General features: G+C 41.7%; 1 protein-coding gene across 6 annotated transcripts in view; it reads right to left on the bottom strand.

Moving 5' to 3' along the window:
* Window positions 1-16,302, bottom strand: part of TIAM2 (TIAM Rac1 associated GEF 2) — a 2,099,243-nt gene that overhangs the window by 340,733 nt on the left and 1,742,208 nt on the right. The gene's annotated exons all lie outside the window — the stretch shown is intronic.

The raw sequence follows: 16,302 nt of genomic DNA, 5'->3' as shown, positions 1-16,302 counted from the left end.
CAGACCCCCCAAATGTCAGTTCTGTGAATTAAAATGTCAATACTCCCTATAAAATGTTCGAAGTGTTTTTGTACGGGGGCTTTACACTTTTTGTACCTTTTGTACCTATACATACTAACTCCAATAGTAGCTTGGAGTTAAAGGAAACACTCCGAGACTCTGTACTCTGACTTTGTATGCAACCATTCAGTGTTGTAGCATCACATCTGATATCTATAGCCATCCCATAATTAGCCAACACTATTCCACAGAGTTAACTAGAAAAATAAGGAATGGAAGAGGATTGATGGGTCTTTGTTTCACACCTGCATTAAATTCAGAGTCGCTAATCCAACTGCTGCATGCATTTGGGGTGTGCAAGGAAAACAGACTTTGAGCGCATTCCCCTTACTTACAGGTACTTTGTCACAATTGCAACAATTGCAATTACTGTCCTCAGTGCATCAAAACACCTTCTGTAAATACAGTACTTATGATAACATTCTAATTAGCTCCAAGTACACATTCTTATCAAAAAATAAGTAAATATTACCATTAATAATTAAGAGTACGAGATTTTTTGTTTCAAATATAACTGGGAAAGGAAACCTAAAAGTAACAAACAAAACACCCAAAAGTTGAGACAAAAACGTCAGTGTGACACAAATATGAAAATTTCTAGCTACCTATTAATAAAAATACAGAAAAAGGTGTAGATCATTTCAAAATAGTGAAATTAAGCCAATAAAACAGATGCTGTTTCTTAATCTCACAGGGTTGTGCAAATATTTCTCACACACACTGCCTCAGAGCTAAGCTTAAGCAAGATTAAAATGCTGAGACCTGATAATTGAGCTCCAAGTACCAAGTGTGTGCATACTTGACCAAGGAGTGTGTAGTCTAGGCTCCATGAAAGGTCATCACTGGACCAGTTTTTACTGAAAGCATCTATACTGAAAATCAGCCAGGTCAAACTACTCTGACACTTTGCAATCAACTCACCTCACTAGACAGTAAACAAGAAACAAATTTAATACATAACACATCTCATTAATGCCTTATTATTCAGCAACAATAAAAGGAAACAAAAAATAAAGAAAACAATCCTTCCAAGAAATGTGTGGGATATAACCACGATGTAACCTTAGTAGTGGTGGCAGTCAGTATAAACATCACCTTGTCTCTCCCCTCTGAAGATAGCCCACCAGACTAGTACAACTAACCTGTCTAACAAAGGATAAATCAATAAATAAACAAATAAATAAATAAGCTCACCCATCATCCTCAATACCTAGCTGAAAAAAAACAAAAAAACACTCCTTTAGAGTAACCCCTCAGGAGAGGGGCAATTGGTCTACTTAAACTTGGCCGACTGGGTCAGCTCAGCTGTGTGAAACTTTTGTTAAGACGAATACCTCCTTGCCCCCCCCTCAATGTTTCAGTGACCACAAACAAGAACATAATACCAAAAGGGTACAGCAGAATTATCCCTCCTCCTAGACTGTTTGTGATGAATGTTGCCCCTACATTTACTTAATTAATTACTATTTTTATACAAATACTTTTTGAAATACTTTAACTACAAAAGAACACAAAAGCTAGAAGACAAGAAAACATAGGACTACAAAATGTCAATAAACAATTAGTAACAGTGGTAATGAATGAAATGAATGGAATATTACAGAAACCTAGCAATCCATAGGGATTGCCTGCCTAAACTCCAGGATGTAAAAAAAGTCAGTGGAAATACAATCCACGGTGGTGAGATTATAGGTTCATAGATTAGTACTAAGCTAACTGCCCTTGCGAGCCATTTTAAGCCTAGCAAATTATCCCTTGTGAGACTCAAACCCTGCACCTTGTGTTTGTAAGGCAAACACCTTAACCATTAGGCTACCCTCCCAACAAAATAATCAGCCCTACCAAGTCTCAAACCCAGGACCCTGTGCACTACAGTCAGAGGAATGTACCACTACACCATTTGAGCTGTAAAATAAATTCCCACTGTCAGTCTCGAACCCAGGACCTTGGTAATACTAGTCTGTATGACCTACCACTAAGCCATGACTCTCATAAAGTACTTAAACACTAACTGAGTAAACTACTTAATGCCAAATAAACATGCTTCAATATTAAAACATTGCGAGTCAAAACAATATGTAAAAACTCAAACTGGGAACAGCAATATACACATATACATTTTTTTAATACCCTGAACAACCACTACTATGAACCCCTCTCTGCACCTAAATGACCCATTCATTCTTTCTACAGGATAAAAGGCCTGACCCATATGTTCCCTGGCCACAGCAAGAGTACTACAGACAAATCATTCTCTACCACTGGCTCTGAGAAGGGTGAGAGCCTTATCTCAGTCACTTCTCAGGATAGGTGTTAGGGGATAGGAAGTAGGTCATGCTATACTTACTTGGGCCTCCTCTCAATATCTTAAACCCTCCCACAGGTGGACAGTGGCTTACATTTCTGCTTCTGCTGCACTGGGAAGGTCCTGTACTTATTTTGGCCTGCAAGCACCTGCTTCCCTGGCTTATATGCAATACATAATTTCACCAACCCAACAGCTGCTCTTTCACATCTTCAGCATTCCTGTTGCTGTCCTGGGCATCCTGAAGTCGGGTGAGCCAGCATCAGTCACTCACTCCTACTTTCCCCACATCAAATGTTCCAGCACCCCAGACTGCAAATCGGACTCATTTCATCTTAGTCGATATGTTAGGGCTTTATCCTTCAGTGCCACAGGGACTGGGAAGCTGGGATGAGAATATCTTAGATATCGTACACACAAACCTAGGATCTTTGTGATCCCGCCCACAGTTATACCCTCCATAATTAACACAGATCATTCTAGCTTCATCTCATCTGGATCTTTTCCTCCATCATTTTTATATCACCTGGACATTACTGGGAACAAAAGAAAATCATACAGAAATAGACCTGCCAAACTAAAGGAGAAGGTGTCCACTGCCCAAGAATGTATTCAGTTGTCCATTGCTTAATGAATCAAGCAGGTCTACTTCCAGCAGACCCAAACCCTGGACTAGTTCAAAATACACATCCCTGTCTGGCATCCATTTGTAGTGATCTACTTCTGTTATGCTAGGTTAATTTACCACGCTAATCTTGCTGGGACAAAATGTACACAGTCCCTAAGTTCATATATGACTAAGGCCATTCTTGAACTTTTACTGCTAACCTGCAAAGGGGGGGGGGGGATAGGAGTGAGTTCCACCTTGCTGGTTTATGCACCACATCACCATGAGGTGTTGTCTGCTACCAAATGGGATTGAGGAGCCTGACCCCCTAGACAACTACCACAACCTCATTTAAACTGACGTGCCTCTTGCACAGCTTCTTGTCCCAAGCAACATGAACCCTCAATTTCCCTGACTGAGCTCCCCAAGTTATATCCGAGGTATCTGGGGTGAACGTTTGGTTCTCAAGTGGCTGTTTGGCAGGTAACTCCTGATTCTTCTGCACTGCTGGACCTACCATATGACCTTCTGCCTTATACAAATCAAAAAAGGAATTACTTCTTCTAGGAGCTGATCATGCTGATGCCACTTCCAAGTATCTTGGACACACTGCTATAGTTCTATCATGTACAGCCTGATAGACCATAACAACTGTGGATGCCAACTAACTCATGCTGCACATATACTCCCTCACAAATACAGTTATTTGTGACATATTCAGGAAATACAAAAACTGCACTTTGCCTTCATGTAAGAAGGCCTTCTGGTGAAATCCAGGAGGGTCCCTAGAGCACCACTGTTCTGGAGGGGTTTAGACTGGATTTGCAGAGGTTAAGAGACAGACTTCTGAAAACAACTAAGGGTAAAATAGAGTACCCTTTGGACTATGCCTATATCAGACAACCATTCAGTAAGTGGCAAATTTGAATGCCCTTGGTCCAGCAGTAGCTGAAGCAAGGCACTTGATGACCCTGGGAGAAACAGACAATCCACTAGGCAAAGAAGCAAACTGATAACGAGAGCATTACTTTGAACCTAAGACTGCATTTGTCTTCCCTGAAGATGTATATAGAGAGACAGGCATCCATGAGATCCAGGCTGTCCATCACAACTTAAGGGAAGAGAAGGAATAGGAGGGTGTGCAGGTTAAAATATTAAATGTTGGCACTTTCAAGTACCTCTTTAGTTTTGTCAAGTTTTGCCTAGCCCTGCATTGGCTAGCTTCCCAAGGCAGAAGAAACAGAATTGAGTAGAAGCCTGGGCCTTCTATCCCCTTCACTACTCTGTATTTTGCTTCTTGGTGAAGTAGATCCTTAAAGCAGAGGTTGTCTCAGATGCTCCAATCCTTTAGAACTGCTGGAACCTCTTTGAAATTGGTCTGGGTATGAATTATAGTCTGTACCCCCTGTTATATATTCTGTAAAATCCACTATCCCAGAGTTATTTCCTACCATTGTTATGTACTGCAATCTGGCATTTTATTTTTCTGAAGCTGCAAGGGTAAGGGAAAATGGGGGTTCAGAGGACGGTGTGGGGTTCTGAGTGAGGAAGACAGAGAAGCATGAGCCAGTCAGAGGGACAACAAACTTTCCTGTTTGAGCTCATTGCCATTTCTCCCATGTCTACCCCTGTTACCCTTCATATCCTTTACCTTGGCGATCTTTTTTAGATACTATTCCACCAGGGCTTCAGAAAGAAAATACTTCCCTAACAGCAGTAAAGGTTTGTGCTTTGAGCTCTTCTGGCAGGATCTGTGTCTTCAGCTAACCATTTTTTCTGTTTACTGACTCTGTGTCAGCAGCTCTGGATGATATATCTGTAGCATAACAGTCAACTATGTAGCCCACTTACCTACCTGAGTAGCTGTGTGGATCAATTCCAAATTCTTCACCATCAGAGTAGCAGCTCCACGGATGTTTAAGGATGAAGCCACTGATCCAGGGGCCTGAATAGCTCCTTATGGTCCTACTTGAAGCAGGCATGCAGGGGGAGAGAACAGCACGGCTTTGCAGTTTTATCTTTCCCTGAAGGGAAGGCAAACAGCCAGGTGCTCGATCCCACTGTACAATCCCTGACTGCAACTGGAGATCCTACAGAAGTGCTGTGACTGTCCTGAGGGGGTTCTGCCACCTGCACAAAGTGAGAAACATCCTACAGAAGTGCTGTGACTGTCCTGAGGGGGTTCTGCACCTGCACAAAGTGAGAAACGTTCTCACCGATACCTGCTGTACACTGAACTCTGGCATAGTAATAAGCATGTACAGAGGGGTTGCACCAAGTCCCTAGTCGTCTTCTTTTTTTGTTAGTCCTCTAGTCTTTTCTTATCAGAATAGTTCTGGAGAGCTAGCTGTCTTAACTCAGGGTCTTCTTGCTAAAATTAGAAAAAATACCACATGAGGCAATGTCACAATCAGGTCCCAGACAAAGCACACACTTAGCATGCTAATCTTTATGTGGACTTTGCCTACCATAAGCACACACACCTTTTTTTTAGTGGGCATACCCTAAAAACATGTGGGACATCCGACTTCAATCCAAAACAAAGTACAAAATCATATTTACTAACTTTGGAATAGGTTCCCTAAACATTGGGAAGACATAACTCTGGGCTTATGGGTTTTACAGATGATATCATAAAGGTACTTGTCTGTATGCACTAGATGAACAGGCTGAACCATCCAACTGATTATGTCGAGCATAAACACAATGATAATCACATTGCAGCAAGAAAGACCTAAAAATGGTGCAGCTGAATTTCAGCTTTGTACTGGGAGAGTGCTGATGTCCCAGGGAAGTGAACATCTGCTCGGTCAAGATGGAGAAGGCTGCAAGGCTATGGAAATCACAGATAGCAATCACGAGGGCAATGGTCAACCTTTCTCAATTCTTCCAGCTCTGGACGAAATTCTCAAAAACCTTGCTGGACGACAATACAAGGCTAAGGAATTTTTATCTGTTAACAGGGTAAACTCACTGCTCTCAACTGGCTGCCTTCAGGCAAATCCTAGGGCACTTTCCAGTTAAGTTACTTGCTCTGAGTCATGTAATATACAACTGAAGATTGAGGGAGTCACACTCAGGCTTACACAATGAAGCTTGATAGCAATCCACATCCTTAATGTTCTTTGCTAAACTGAAAGTTATCTTGCATCCAAGCATGGCTAGCATTAGAACAAGCCTTGTCAACAGTACTAGTAAACACTGAACCATGAGTCAAGACCCAAAAAAAGCACACTGTGGAACAATGCACCACCAAACAATTTACTAGCTTTTAGTTAAGCACTTTCACTCAGAAACAAATTTCACCAAAATTGAAAATTATTCAGACCACAGGTTATATACCTTGCTGTAGTCACATAACATCAACAGACAGTTAATCAACATCAAAATAATTAATATTAAGCTTAGCTGTGTCAGTTTCTTAACAGATGGCACACACACCTTTGCTGCTGGAAGATCAGAAGGCTGTGGGTTCTATTCCCACACCAGATGACTGGGTTGCTGACACTGCAGTGCAGTATTACAGAGGTGCTGCACTTCTGAGTTTGTCATCCATTGTTTCATAGGTTGGTACTAGGCTATTGGCCCTAGGGCCTATATAAGCCTAGCTATAACAATTCCCTGGCTATTTCTTCCCACAGTATTTACTTCCCTAGACCCCTGTTCTAGCAGGGTGACTGACGTGATCCCCAGGGTGAATTTCCTATCTCCCATCCAATCATCAAGTTTTCTTTTGAAGAGGGCCAAAGAGGCACTCTGCTTGACATTTATGGGCAGTCTATTCCAGAGTCTGGGGAGTCTCTGGGTCAGGAACCTATCCCTCCAGCATGTTTTGTTCATTGTGATAACAAGGTTTCGATCCCGGGAGCGTGTGTCTCTGAGGGATTGGGATTTCTTTAAGTGTAGCATGTCCAACAGCTCTGGGTTTGACATGGCCTTGTATGTTAAACAGAGATCACCTCTGAGTAGGCGATATGCGACAGAGTGTAGCTGGAGCTTTTTTAGATGGTCAGCATAGGGCATCGGCTTTAGGCCTGTGATTCTTTTAGTGAGGTATTTCTGTGGCCTTTCCAGTTATTGCAGATGTCTTGAGAGGTACATACCAAACGGGGCGTTGTATTCTATAATGATCTAATGAGGGATGAGTACAGTGGGACAACGACCTCGTTTTTTCTGGATGAAAAGCCCTTAGTGATGAGGTGTGCCACACAGAAGTATTTCCTGACTGTTGTGGACATGTGGTTATCGAAGTGACACCAATGTCCACCTGTGTCCCTAAGTCTCTTATCACACTTTCAGTGTTTAGTGTTCTGCCACCTATGTGGTAATTCATGGGTACATGTTTTTTCCCAAACGGATAACTATACATTTCTTGTCACTGAGCTTGACCCCATGGCTCTGGCACCAAGCATCTGTTTCTGTAAAGACCCTTTTGTAGAATATCCACATCATTTGGGGATTCAATAATGGCTCCCAGTTTGCAGTCATCTGCAAACATTGTTTGCCAGAGTCCCTTAGTGTTGGCCTGTACTTCGGAGAAGCAGATGCCAAACAAGAGTGGTCCCAGGACTGAACCCTGAGGTACTCCACTTGCACTTGTCTGGAGATGGATTTGGAGTCAGCTACTTTTACAGTGTGGGTTTTGTCAGTAAGCCAGTTGGCAACCCATCAAATGACATAGGGATTAATGCCCAGCTTAGTAAGTTTATCTATGATTCCAGAATGGGGGATGGTGTCGAAGGCCTTGGCAAGGTCCAGATAGGCTGTGTGGATCACCTTACCCTTGTCCACGGACCCTTGTCCACGGCACTGGAGACTGATTCAAATAAGTCAATCAGGTTCAGGAGACAAGATCAGCCCTTCACGAACCCAAGCTGCGTGGAGTCCAGAGTTTGAAGGTTGCCAATGTCTTTGTTTATAAGTTCCATGATAATACGTTACATGGCCTTGCAGATCAGGCTCGTCAGACTGATGGGGTGGTAGTTCCCAGGATCCAAGGTGGATTGTGGAGTGGGATAACTTTAGCTGTGCGCCACTCAGTGGGCACGAAGCCTGAGGTGAGGCTATGATTAAACATGACACTTGTGAGGTGCCAGTTCATTTTGTAGTTAATGTAGTACACAGCCTAGGATGTTGTCTGGTCCCATGGAAGCTGTATTCTTAGCTTTGGAGAGTGCGTTTTTTACCTGTGTGGCCGTTATTACCGGAATTTGGCAATCTTTCAGTATTGAGATGGGCCCTTTAGGGGCTGAAGTTTGCAGTATATTTAATGCCATTCTGTTGTAGCTCAGAGAAAATCTGAGCATTGCCATTTAGATTCTTGACATAGCTACAGAATGCCTTGTGGTTGTCTTTGGAATCTTTGGCAATTTTATTTTCGTAACTAGCTTTGGAGGATTTTATGAGGGATCTGAGCCTCTTACTGAGGCTGGTAAGGGAGTTTTTTGCATCCTGGGATTTTCCTCTTTTCTGCAACAGCTTCTTCCTTTTGTTGTAAAGTTTGTTTATGGCAAGGGGCCACCAGATTGGCTTCCTTTTTTTTGGAGGAGAGCATCTTGGTTCTATTGCGGATGTCACGATTCATGCACGAGTGGATATGCTCATACAGTGCCATAGTGTAGGATTCAGCAGTCAGAATTTCAGTTCCCATCTGCATGGGTGTCATGAAGTTTGTCACTTCTGACTTGAGTAGCATGAAGTTGGCTTTGGCGAAGTTTTTTATGGAGTTTTCCTTACTGGGGAGGTGGGGGTTGGATGTGGATGTCAAGGGTGATTAGCTTATGGTCAGACTTGACCAATGAAGGGGTGGACCATAGGTGTCGAGCATCGATTTCCTATGCTGGTAATGACCAGCTCTAGGATATTGGAGCCCCTGGTGGGACTAAGGATTAGTTGATCCAGGGCATTGGAATTTATGAATTACAAGAACCGTTGGGCAAAGGTGTTGGTACAAGAGTTAATGGCAGGGTAGTTGAAATCACCCAGTATTAGGGTGTTTGGTTGTATCTTAATATTTTCCAGTATGTTTAAAAAGGTGTAGTGAGAATCTTGGGGCATGGTGGGGGATCTGTAGCAAGCTACAATTTGGATTGCAGTCTTACCTCGTGTTAGTTGCACCTGGAAAATTTCAGACGCATTGTGTTGGGCAACTAGCCTGGTGTTGTGAATATCCTTGGTGAATATGGACACTCCTCCACCTTTAGTGTTTCGGTCCAGGTTTGTTGGCCCAAAAGTGTGGTAAGAGTTGTAGCCTGGTATTGCAGGGGTGCTCTCTGGAGCCTTGAACCAGGTCTCAGTTATTGCACAGATATTGATGTTCTCCATTTTTAGGAGTGCCTTGAGAGTGCATTTTGAGGTTTAGACTTCTAGCATTGAGTAGCATTACCTTCAGATTTTGCATGCTTGTACCTGTTATGGTGATGGTTTTGTCCTTTGAACTTTGTCTACAAAAGGCACTACAGGGGTGGCAAGAGCCTTAGCCAGTAACCTGAATCCCAGGGGCAAAAGGTGCAGACCATCTCTGGCAAAGCATTGTGGTCTGTCGATCATGTCGTCCCAGGCAAACAGATACTGGATCCCCTCTGAATGACACCAGAAGCTTAGCCAATTGTTTAAGTCAATAATTTTGTCCTTATACTGTGGTATCTTTCTGGGTGAAGACAGTATGCTACTCAGGGCTAGGGTCATACTTGCCTGGGCCACATGATCCGAGAGCTCTTCCATGTCTCTTTTCATGTAGTCCAGGAAGGTATGTCTCAAGTCATTCACTCCAACATGGACAATGACAGAGTCATATTTGTACTTGCTGTGGAGTGACTTGAGTGCATGCATTATGTGGTGGATCCTGGCACCCGACAGGCAGCTGACTGTAATTTTCTCCTTGTTCAGCCTGGTGAGTGGGACATTAGTGTGCCTGACTATAGAGTCACCTATGACTAAAGTGTTGGGTACATTGTCTTGCCTTAGGGGCTGCTGTCGGGTGGCACACTGGTGTTGTGAGCAATGTGACACTTTGGTTGTGATTGGTGTTTGTTTGCGTTTCAGCTTCGGAGGTCCTTGTTGCTTGGGCAGGTTAATGTTAAGGGCCTCCACATATGTGGGTTTAGTGTTGCTATGTGTGGGTGTTGGTGGTGTGGTGAGAAATTAAACCAAGGTCCCATCTGCTTCCGTTGGTGGTGCTTCAGGTGCATGTAAAAGATCTCACAGCACCTATCAAAAGACGTAGTGGTCCTTTATTTAACACAACATAAAAACATATTTACATGCACATTTCTTTTTTTAATATCCTCATTGCTACTCTTCTATAACTTCACAAACATAATCTAATGTTTCCCAATATATCTGCCAAAATCAATTTCCCATTAAACAAAATTCCATTCAGTCTTTCATTCTAAATAAGAATTTAACCTTCAACACCATTCTCACATATTCTTTATTCTTGTTCTTACAATATCCATACATAATGATATTCACATCTATATTATTTATGCCATTAACGTTCTCAAAAAAAATATATTCTTCACACAAATTTTGCCACTCTTTTACATTTCCCAAAAAAAACATGCCATGTCATCTCCGCAAAACAAAAAAACTATTTCAACTTACTATTTATTACCAGTGTAGACAGCAAAGTCTGACATTCTGCACTTTCTCCTTACGTTAATGGCTTTAATCACTTTTTTCTGGTGCATTTTCCCAAGGAATTACATAACAATACTGTTTCATTACACTATCCAACCACATCCTTCTATCTTCCTCTATATCAGCAATTTTTTTTTAAATTTTTTGAAACTATTTAATTTTGTCGTTTACATATTCTTTTAATCTTTTTCTTATTCTCATCATCTCCAGAACTTTTTGTACTTCTATTTAAACACTCTCACTATTAATTTCTTATTCTCTTTCTTTACCCATTTTAATACTCTATACAAGTCTGAAAAAGCAGAATAAACAACTTGATTTAGTAACCACTATCCCCCCTTTATCTTCACTCGTATACAATGCACCTCCTTTTCACTGGATTTAAACTTGAAACTCTTATGAAAGAAAACACCAAATGCACAAGTTCCTTTTCATATTTTCTGGGATCATATAAACATTTTGACATAAATGCTATTTTCCCATTAATAAACAATTCACCAGATAAATCTTTTTCCTAAATGCTAATCTATACTTTCCCCAAAAAAGATGTATTTCTTTCAATTCTTTCATCAAACCCTCCCATTGCATAACTACATAATTTTTCCCAGATTATATCCCTAGCAAAGACACATCACTCACTGAAAAATACACCCCCCCCCCCAAATTTTGCCACATCACCCAAACCCTTACTTTTATCATTTTCAGGGTCATTCCCATTCAGAAAATTCCATCATCTCTATTTTGTTCTTAGCAAGAGATGAGGAAGCAACCTCAAGCAGTACACCTGTAATGAGTAGTGTGCCTCAGAGATTGGTCTTGAGACCTCTGTTGTTTAGGATATACTTTTCTGAGGTGCAGGTCAAAATCAGTAGGCTATGGCTGACCAACTTTGCAGATGACTACAAGTTGGGCACTGTTATCAATTCCCCTAGTGATGTGGACATCCTCCAAGAGGGTCTCACCCAATCAAATGATTGGTGCCAGAAACATGGCCTCAAACTGAAAGCCAAAAAATGCATCATCACCCCCTTTGGAGACAGTGACGTCCCCATAAATTATCACGTTAGTAATAAGGTCCTAAGCATGCAATCAGTCGTGATGGACTTGGGCACCCAGGTTGATAGCAACTTGACTTCTGATCACCATATTGCCTCTGCTGTAAGGAAAGCTTTCTACATGGTCCACCTCATTAGTAAGGGTTTCTCATCTTAGGACAAGGAGGTTGTAACATCCCTGTATTCTTCCCTTATAAGACCCATTATTGACTACAGTGCCCCTTTCGGCATGTACCTCACAAAGCACATGCAGGAGCTGGAGGGACCACAGAGGTTCCTCACCAGGAGAATCCAGGACCTCAAATATCTACTCTGCACCGATAGGCTAAAAGCCTTGTTCCCTCGACTCAGTCTCATACAGACTCCTCAAAGGTGACCTCTGTCTGGCATACAAAGCAATCTCAGACCACGCCTTAATAGGACTTCTGCATATCCGCAAGTCAAGCTCCACTCAAGTAACCCGCATGTGTGACCTCAACCTGGTCTGTGACATCAATAGGACTTGTTGGCGGGACAGATTTGTGTCCCAGAGACTCCACCTTCTGTGGAATAGACTCTCTCTCCATGTCAAGTGGAGTACCTCATTAACCCTTAAGTGCACCCTGGATAACTGGATGGGGAACAGAGAATACTCCTCTGAGATTCCACCTGTGTTCCTGCTGGACAGGGACATTGGGTGCTGACTTTTCGGAACATGGGCTAAATTCTTGGCCAGGCTTGTAAGGGCTTTAGGGCCAATAGCCTAGTAACCTCCTATGATTCTATATCATCTGTATATGCAAAAACTACTGAAATTAACACCCCTTTTGCATGACATATGTAACATCTTTAATTTTATAAGCTACTTCACTCAATATTGTATTCATTACCAATGCAAACGATATGCCATCCTTGCCTTATACCAAACTTCATGTGTTGTTTAGTGCGATGGGACTTAATTCTTTATTTCATCCTTTTCACCTTTTTCCATATAAGTTTTAATCTCACTATACAACTTTTCATAAACAAATGCTACTCTCAACCATTCATTCAGTATATTTACAAAATACTCTATTTGCTAATCCATTAACTTATTGTAAAGTCCATACCATATACCATCTGCGCTCGACAAAGAATCAACATTTACTTTTGTAAGTATTTCATGCAATTCTAATAGTAATTTCTTTTTCAAAATTTTCCTTAACTTGTTCTGGATTCTTTTTTTTTACTTCCCATTCTCTCTTACTTTTCATGTGTTGAACCACAATACTCAATTTGCTCTTGTGCTCTTTTTATATCTCCTTTTGCATTTTGCACTTCCAACCTTATACTAATAAAATCCTTTACTCTTTTATCCAAACATGCAAAGACCTCCTCCACTCTCATTTGTAAATACCTCTGCCTAAACAGTAACACCTTAATCTTTTCTCAATGCCTTTTACATATCGCTTCAGCCAAATATGTCCCCATAGTTTCTTATACTCAACCCAAACTAAAGCACATTAATACATTGTTTGGTGGTGTACTATCCCGCACTCCTTCACAACGAATTTATTTATTTATTTACTTTATCCTTTTTATTGACTAGGGTTAGTCCCACTAAGCTCGTAGCCTCTTTTCAAGGGAGGCCCAAGGTGGTATTTATACTACTATGGGAAAACAAGGGCATCGGGGGGCTTCTCCTGCTCTTTTTGATAGGTACCGTGGGATCTTTTACATCCAGCTGAGCCACTACCAACTCAAGTTGATGGGGGCTCGTTTTAGCATCTTACCCAAAGGATGACACACTCAGGAGTTCAGCATCCCCTTAGGCTGCACTACAGTGTCAGCAATCCATCTACCAGATGTGGGAATAGAACCCTTCTGGTTCTTGCATCTTCAACAGTAAGCTTTTGTAGCAAATTATTTGGTTCTGAACCATAAGAATTCTAAAATTTTACAAAACCTTCAGGGCTAGAACAAGTCAAATGTTCCAAGTTTTGGGGTGGGTACATGAAAGAGGAGGAGAATTTCATGCGCCGCTTGTCCAGCAGTGGCAGAAGATGGCCTCTGCCTTGGAGACTTGCACCTTTTGACACAAAACAGCTGCTCGCAGGGTGGGGCTTTCTTTGGTGATACTAGTGACCCAGGTTCAACTAAGAAGTCCGAGATAAGAGGGGAGGCAGAGGGTTATCTACCAGAGTGGACAGAAGCCAACTCTCTTATTTGGGGGGAGGGGGGCAAGACAGGAATCTGTTACTACTGGAGTGGCCCTGGTCATAGCAAGATCTCATATGTCCATTTAATAATTTCTTCCTACCTCATTCGAGTTCTACTTTAAAAAGACCCAGCTTCTCCAGTACCGGATTATCCAGTGCACTTTTCTGGTGGATTTCACCTGGATTCCTTCCAACAGCATGTTGTTGCTCTCTTTTTATGGCCTCCAGACCTGCACACAGTGCTCAAAGTGTTGTCTGCAGCATGGAAGTATTACATCTTCAGGATCTATTCCCTGATAATACATGCCACCATTTTGTTTCTACTGCCACTAATCTTTCATTCGGCTCCTGGTGGTGCAGTCCAGGAAGGATCAACACTGAACCTTTTCCTGCTTTGTTGCCAACAGTTCCACCCCCACAGCAGAGTCCCTGTGGTCTAGGTGCAGTAGTTCCCATTTTATTCCGAACAAGCCCAAAGTTCAACTTTTCTGTCCACTCAGTCATACAAAGTCTAAGCCCGGATATGGATTTCACAGTAATCTGACTTCATCTGTCCCCACACTGACTTGTGCCTGAAAAATGCAGCATTTCTCAAGTGAAACAAAACAGCTACCCTGCAGGGGGCTGAAAAGGTGGGAAAAAAGTGCCACTGCAAAGTGACCAGATGGCAGACAGGTAGTAGCTGAAAATCACATCTATACTATGATCTTGCTTCTTTAGTGAAAGAAGTACACACGCTTTTTAGGTGCTACACTCCTAACTGGGTTGCAGTTTTGCAGTGGTTAGTGTTATTGCCCCACAGCAAGAGGTTCTCCGGTTTGATTCTCGGCTGGGGTGCCTTCTGTGCGGAGTCTGCATGTCCTCCCTGCAGTCACGTGGGTTTCCTCCAGGTGCTCCGGTTTCTTCCCACATTCCAAAGACATGCAGTAGGTAAACAGGGCACTCTAAATTGGCCGAAGATGAGAGTGTATGCATGAGTGTGAATGAACTACCACAGCAGGGCTAGCCACCTGGCAGTGTAAACCTTGGCTCAAGATGATTGTCACTGCAGAAGTGACACCCCGACCCCATGTGCAAAATGGAAAAAGAGGTTGTGGATGAATGGATGGACTCCTAACTGGCAGAAAGGAATGGTTTTGGCAGACCGACAAACTGATTACTGGGGTGTAAAAGTCAGATTCTTTTTGGGAGGTGGTAAAACAAACTTCCTTACCTGGAGCTGCTACTACTGTTGCTGATGCAGAGGATTATACAATGAAACTATTTTGATTTTTTTCTTCTGTAAAATTTTATGCAAATGCCAAAAGGCAGTGCAATAGCAGAATAATTAGGATTTTCAATTCGGTAAGGGAGACAACTCCTTTTCTCAAAACAGAAGTCTCTGAAACCAACAAAATCATTCACAATGTTCTGAATACTAGACTTATAACAAAGGCGAAAAGGAAATACTTCTTGTTCCCACAAAAAGACTGTTTGTACCAAAAACAGTACTTGCCTTTTGTCTGAGTAATGATCACGTCGGAAGTGATTATACTAAGTTTAAAACCCCACTTTACGATGAAATTCTGTTCCCAACTTACCGATCACTGTTTTATACAACAGCAGAAAAATGTTCACTATTTGTTGGAAGACTCAGCATAAAATAAATCCACACATACTTACAAATAGGCGCCCGTGTGTGTGTGTGTGTGTGTGTGTGTGTGTGTGTGTGTGTGTGTGTGTGTGTGTGTGTGTGTGTGTGTGTATATATATATATATATATATATATATAAAGAGAGCAATGAAAAAAGTACATACTGGTCTCACAGAAAAAAGAATATCTATAAAATCTTAAAGTGTATACAATATTCACTACTGACATATCAAGCACAGCATGGGATTTAATGCACTGTGCTTCTACCAATCAGGTTTCACTGACATTTCATGAGCAGGGTGCTGGTTTGTACAAACACAAGTAAATACTGTAGCTACTGTTAACAATATTTACTTCTACATATTAAAAAAGAATTACTTCAAATTTCTGTTGATTTCTTAATTTTCACATAAAGTAATTAAAGGGGTAATTACAAATTAACAACCCCCTCACACATTTTACTATTGGGAAAGAATTACTGGGTTACATTTTGACAGCAACATCTTACTCAGTGTATCTGTGAAAAAGTTCCCTCACTCAGAAATAAACAAGCAAATCATGCATTATAGATGTAATGAGTGTATATTTGTTCAATTTTAGATCAAAACTCTGAGCATCTGCATTGCAGAATGTAGAAAGAAAACTTGGAAGAAAATTCAAACATGAGGTCATGTGGGGTGGGGGGTAAAGGCACACCAACAATGACAACATAATAGTGTTGTCAACTCTCCCCAGAACCAACCTGCAGGAAGTTCAAGGGGTCATATGTTCACATGTGCCTCTCTGCGTTGGCAAACCGCGTTACTGCTTAATCAGCACCCCAA

Source organism: Protopterus annectens, chromosome 1.part0 (genome assembly GCF_019279795.1).
Source record: "Protopterus annectens isolate FY-2018-M chromosome 1.part0, PAN1.0, whole genome shotgun sequence".
Taxonomy (NCBI): domain Eukaryota; kingdom Metazoa; phylum Chordata; order Ceratodontiformes; family Protopteridae; genus Protopterus; species Protopterus annectens.
The sequence above is the reverse complement of the archived record's forward strand: the minus strand, read 5'-3'. Positions and strand labels throughout refer to the sequence as shown.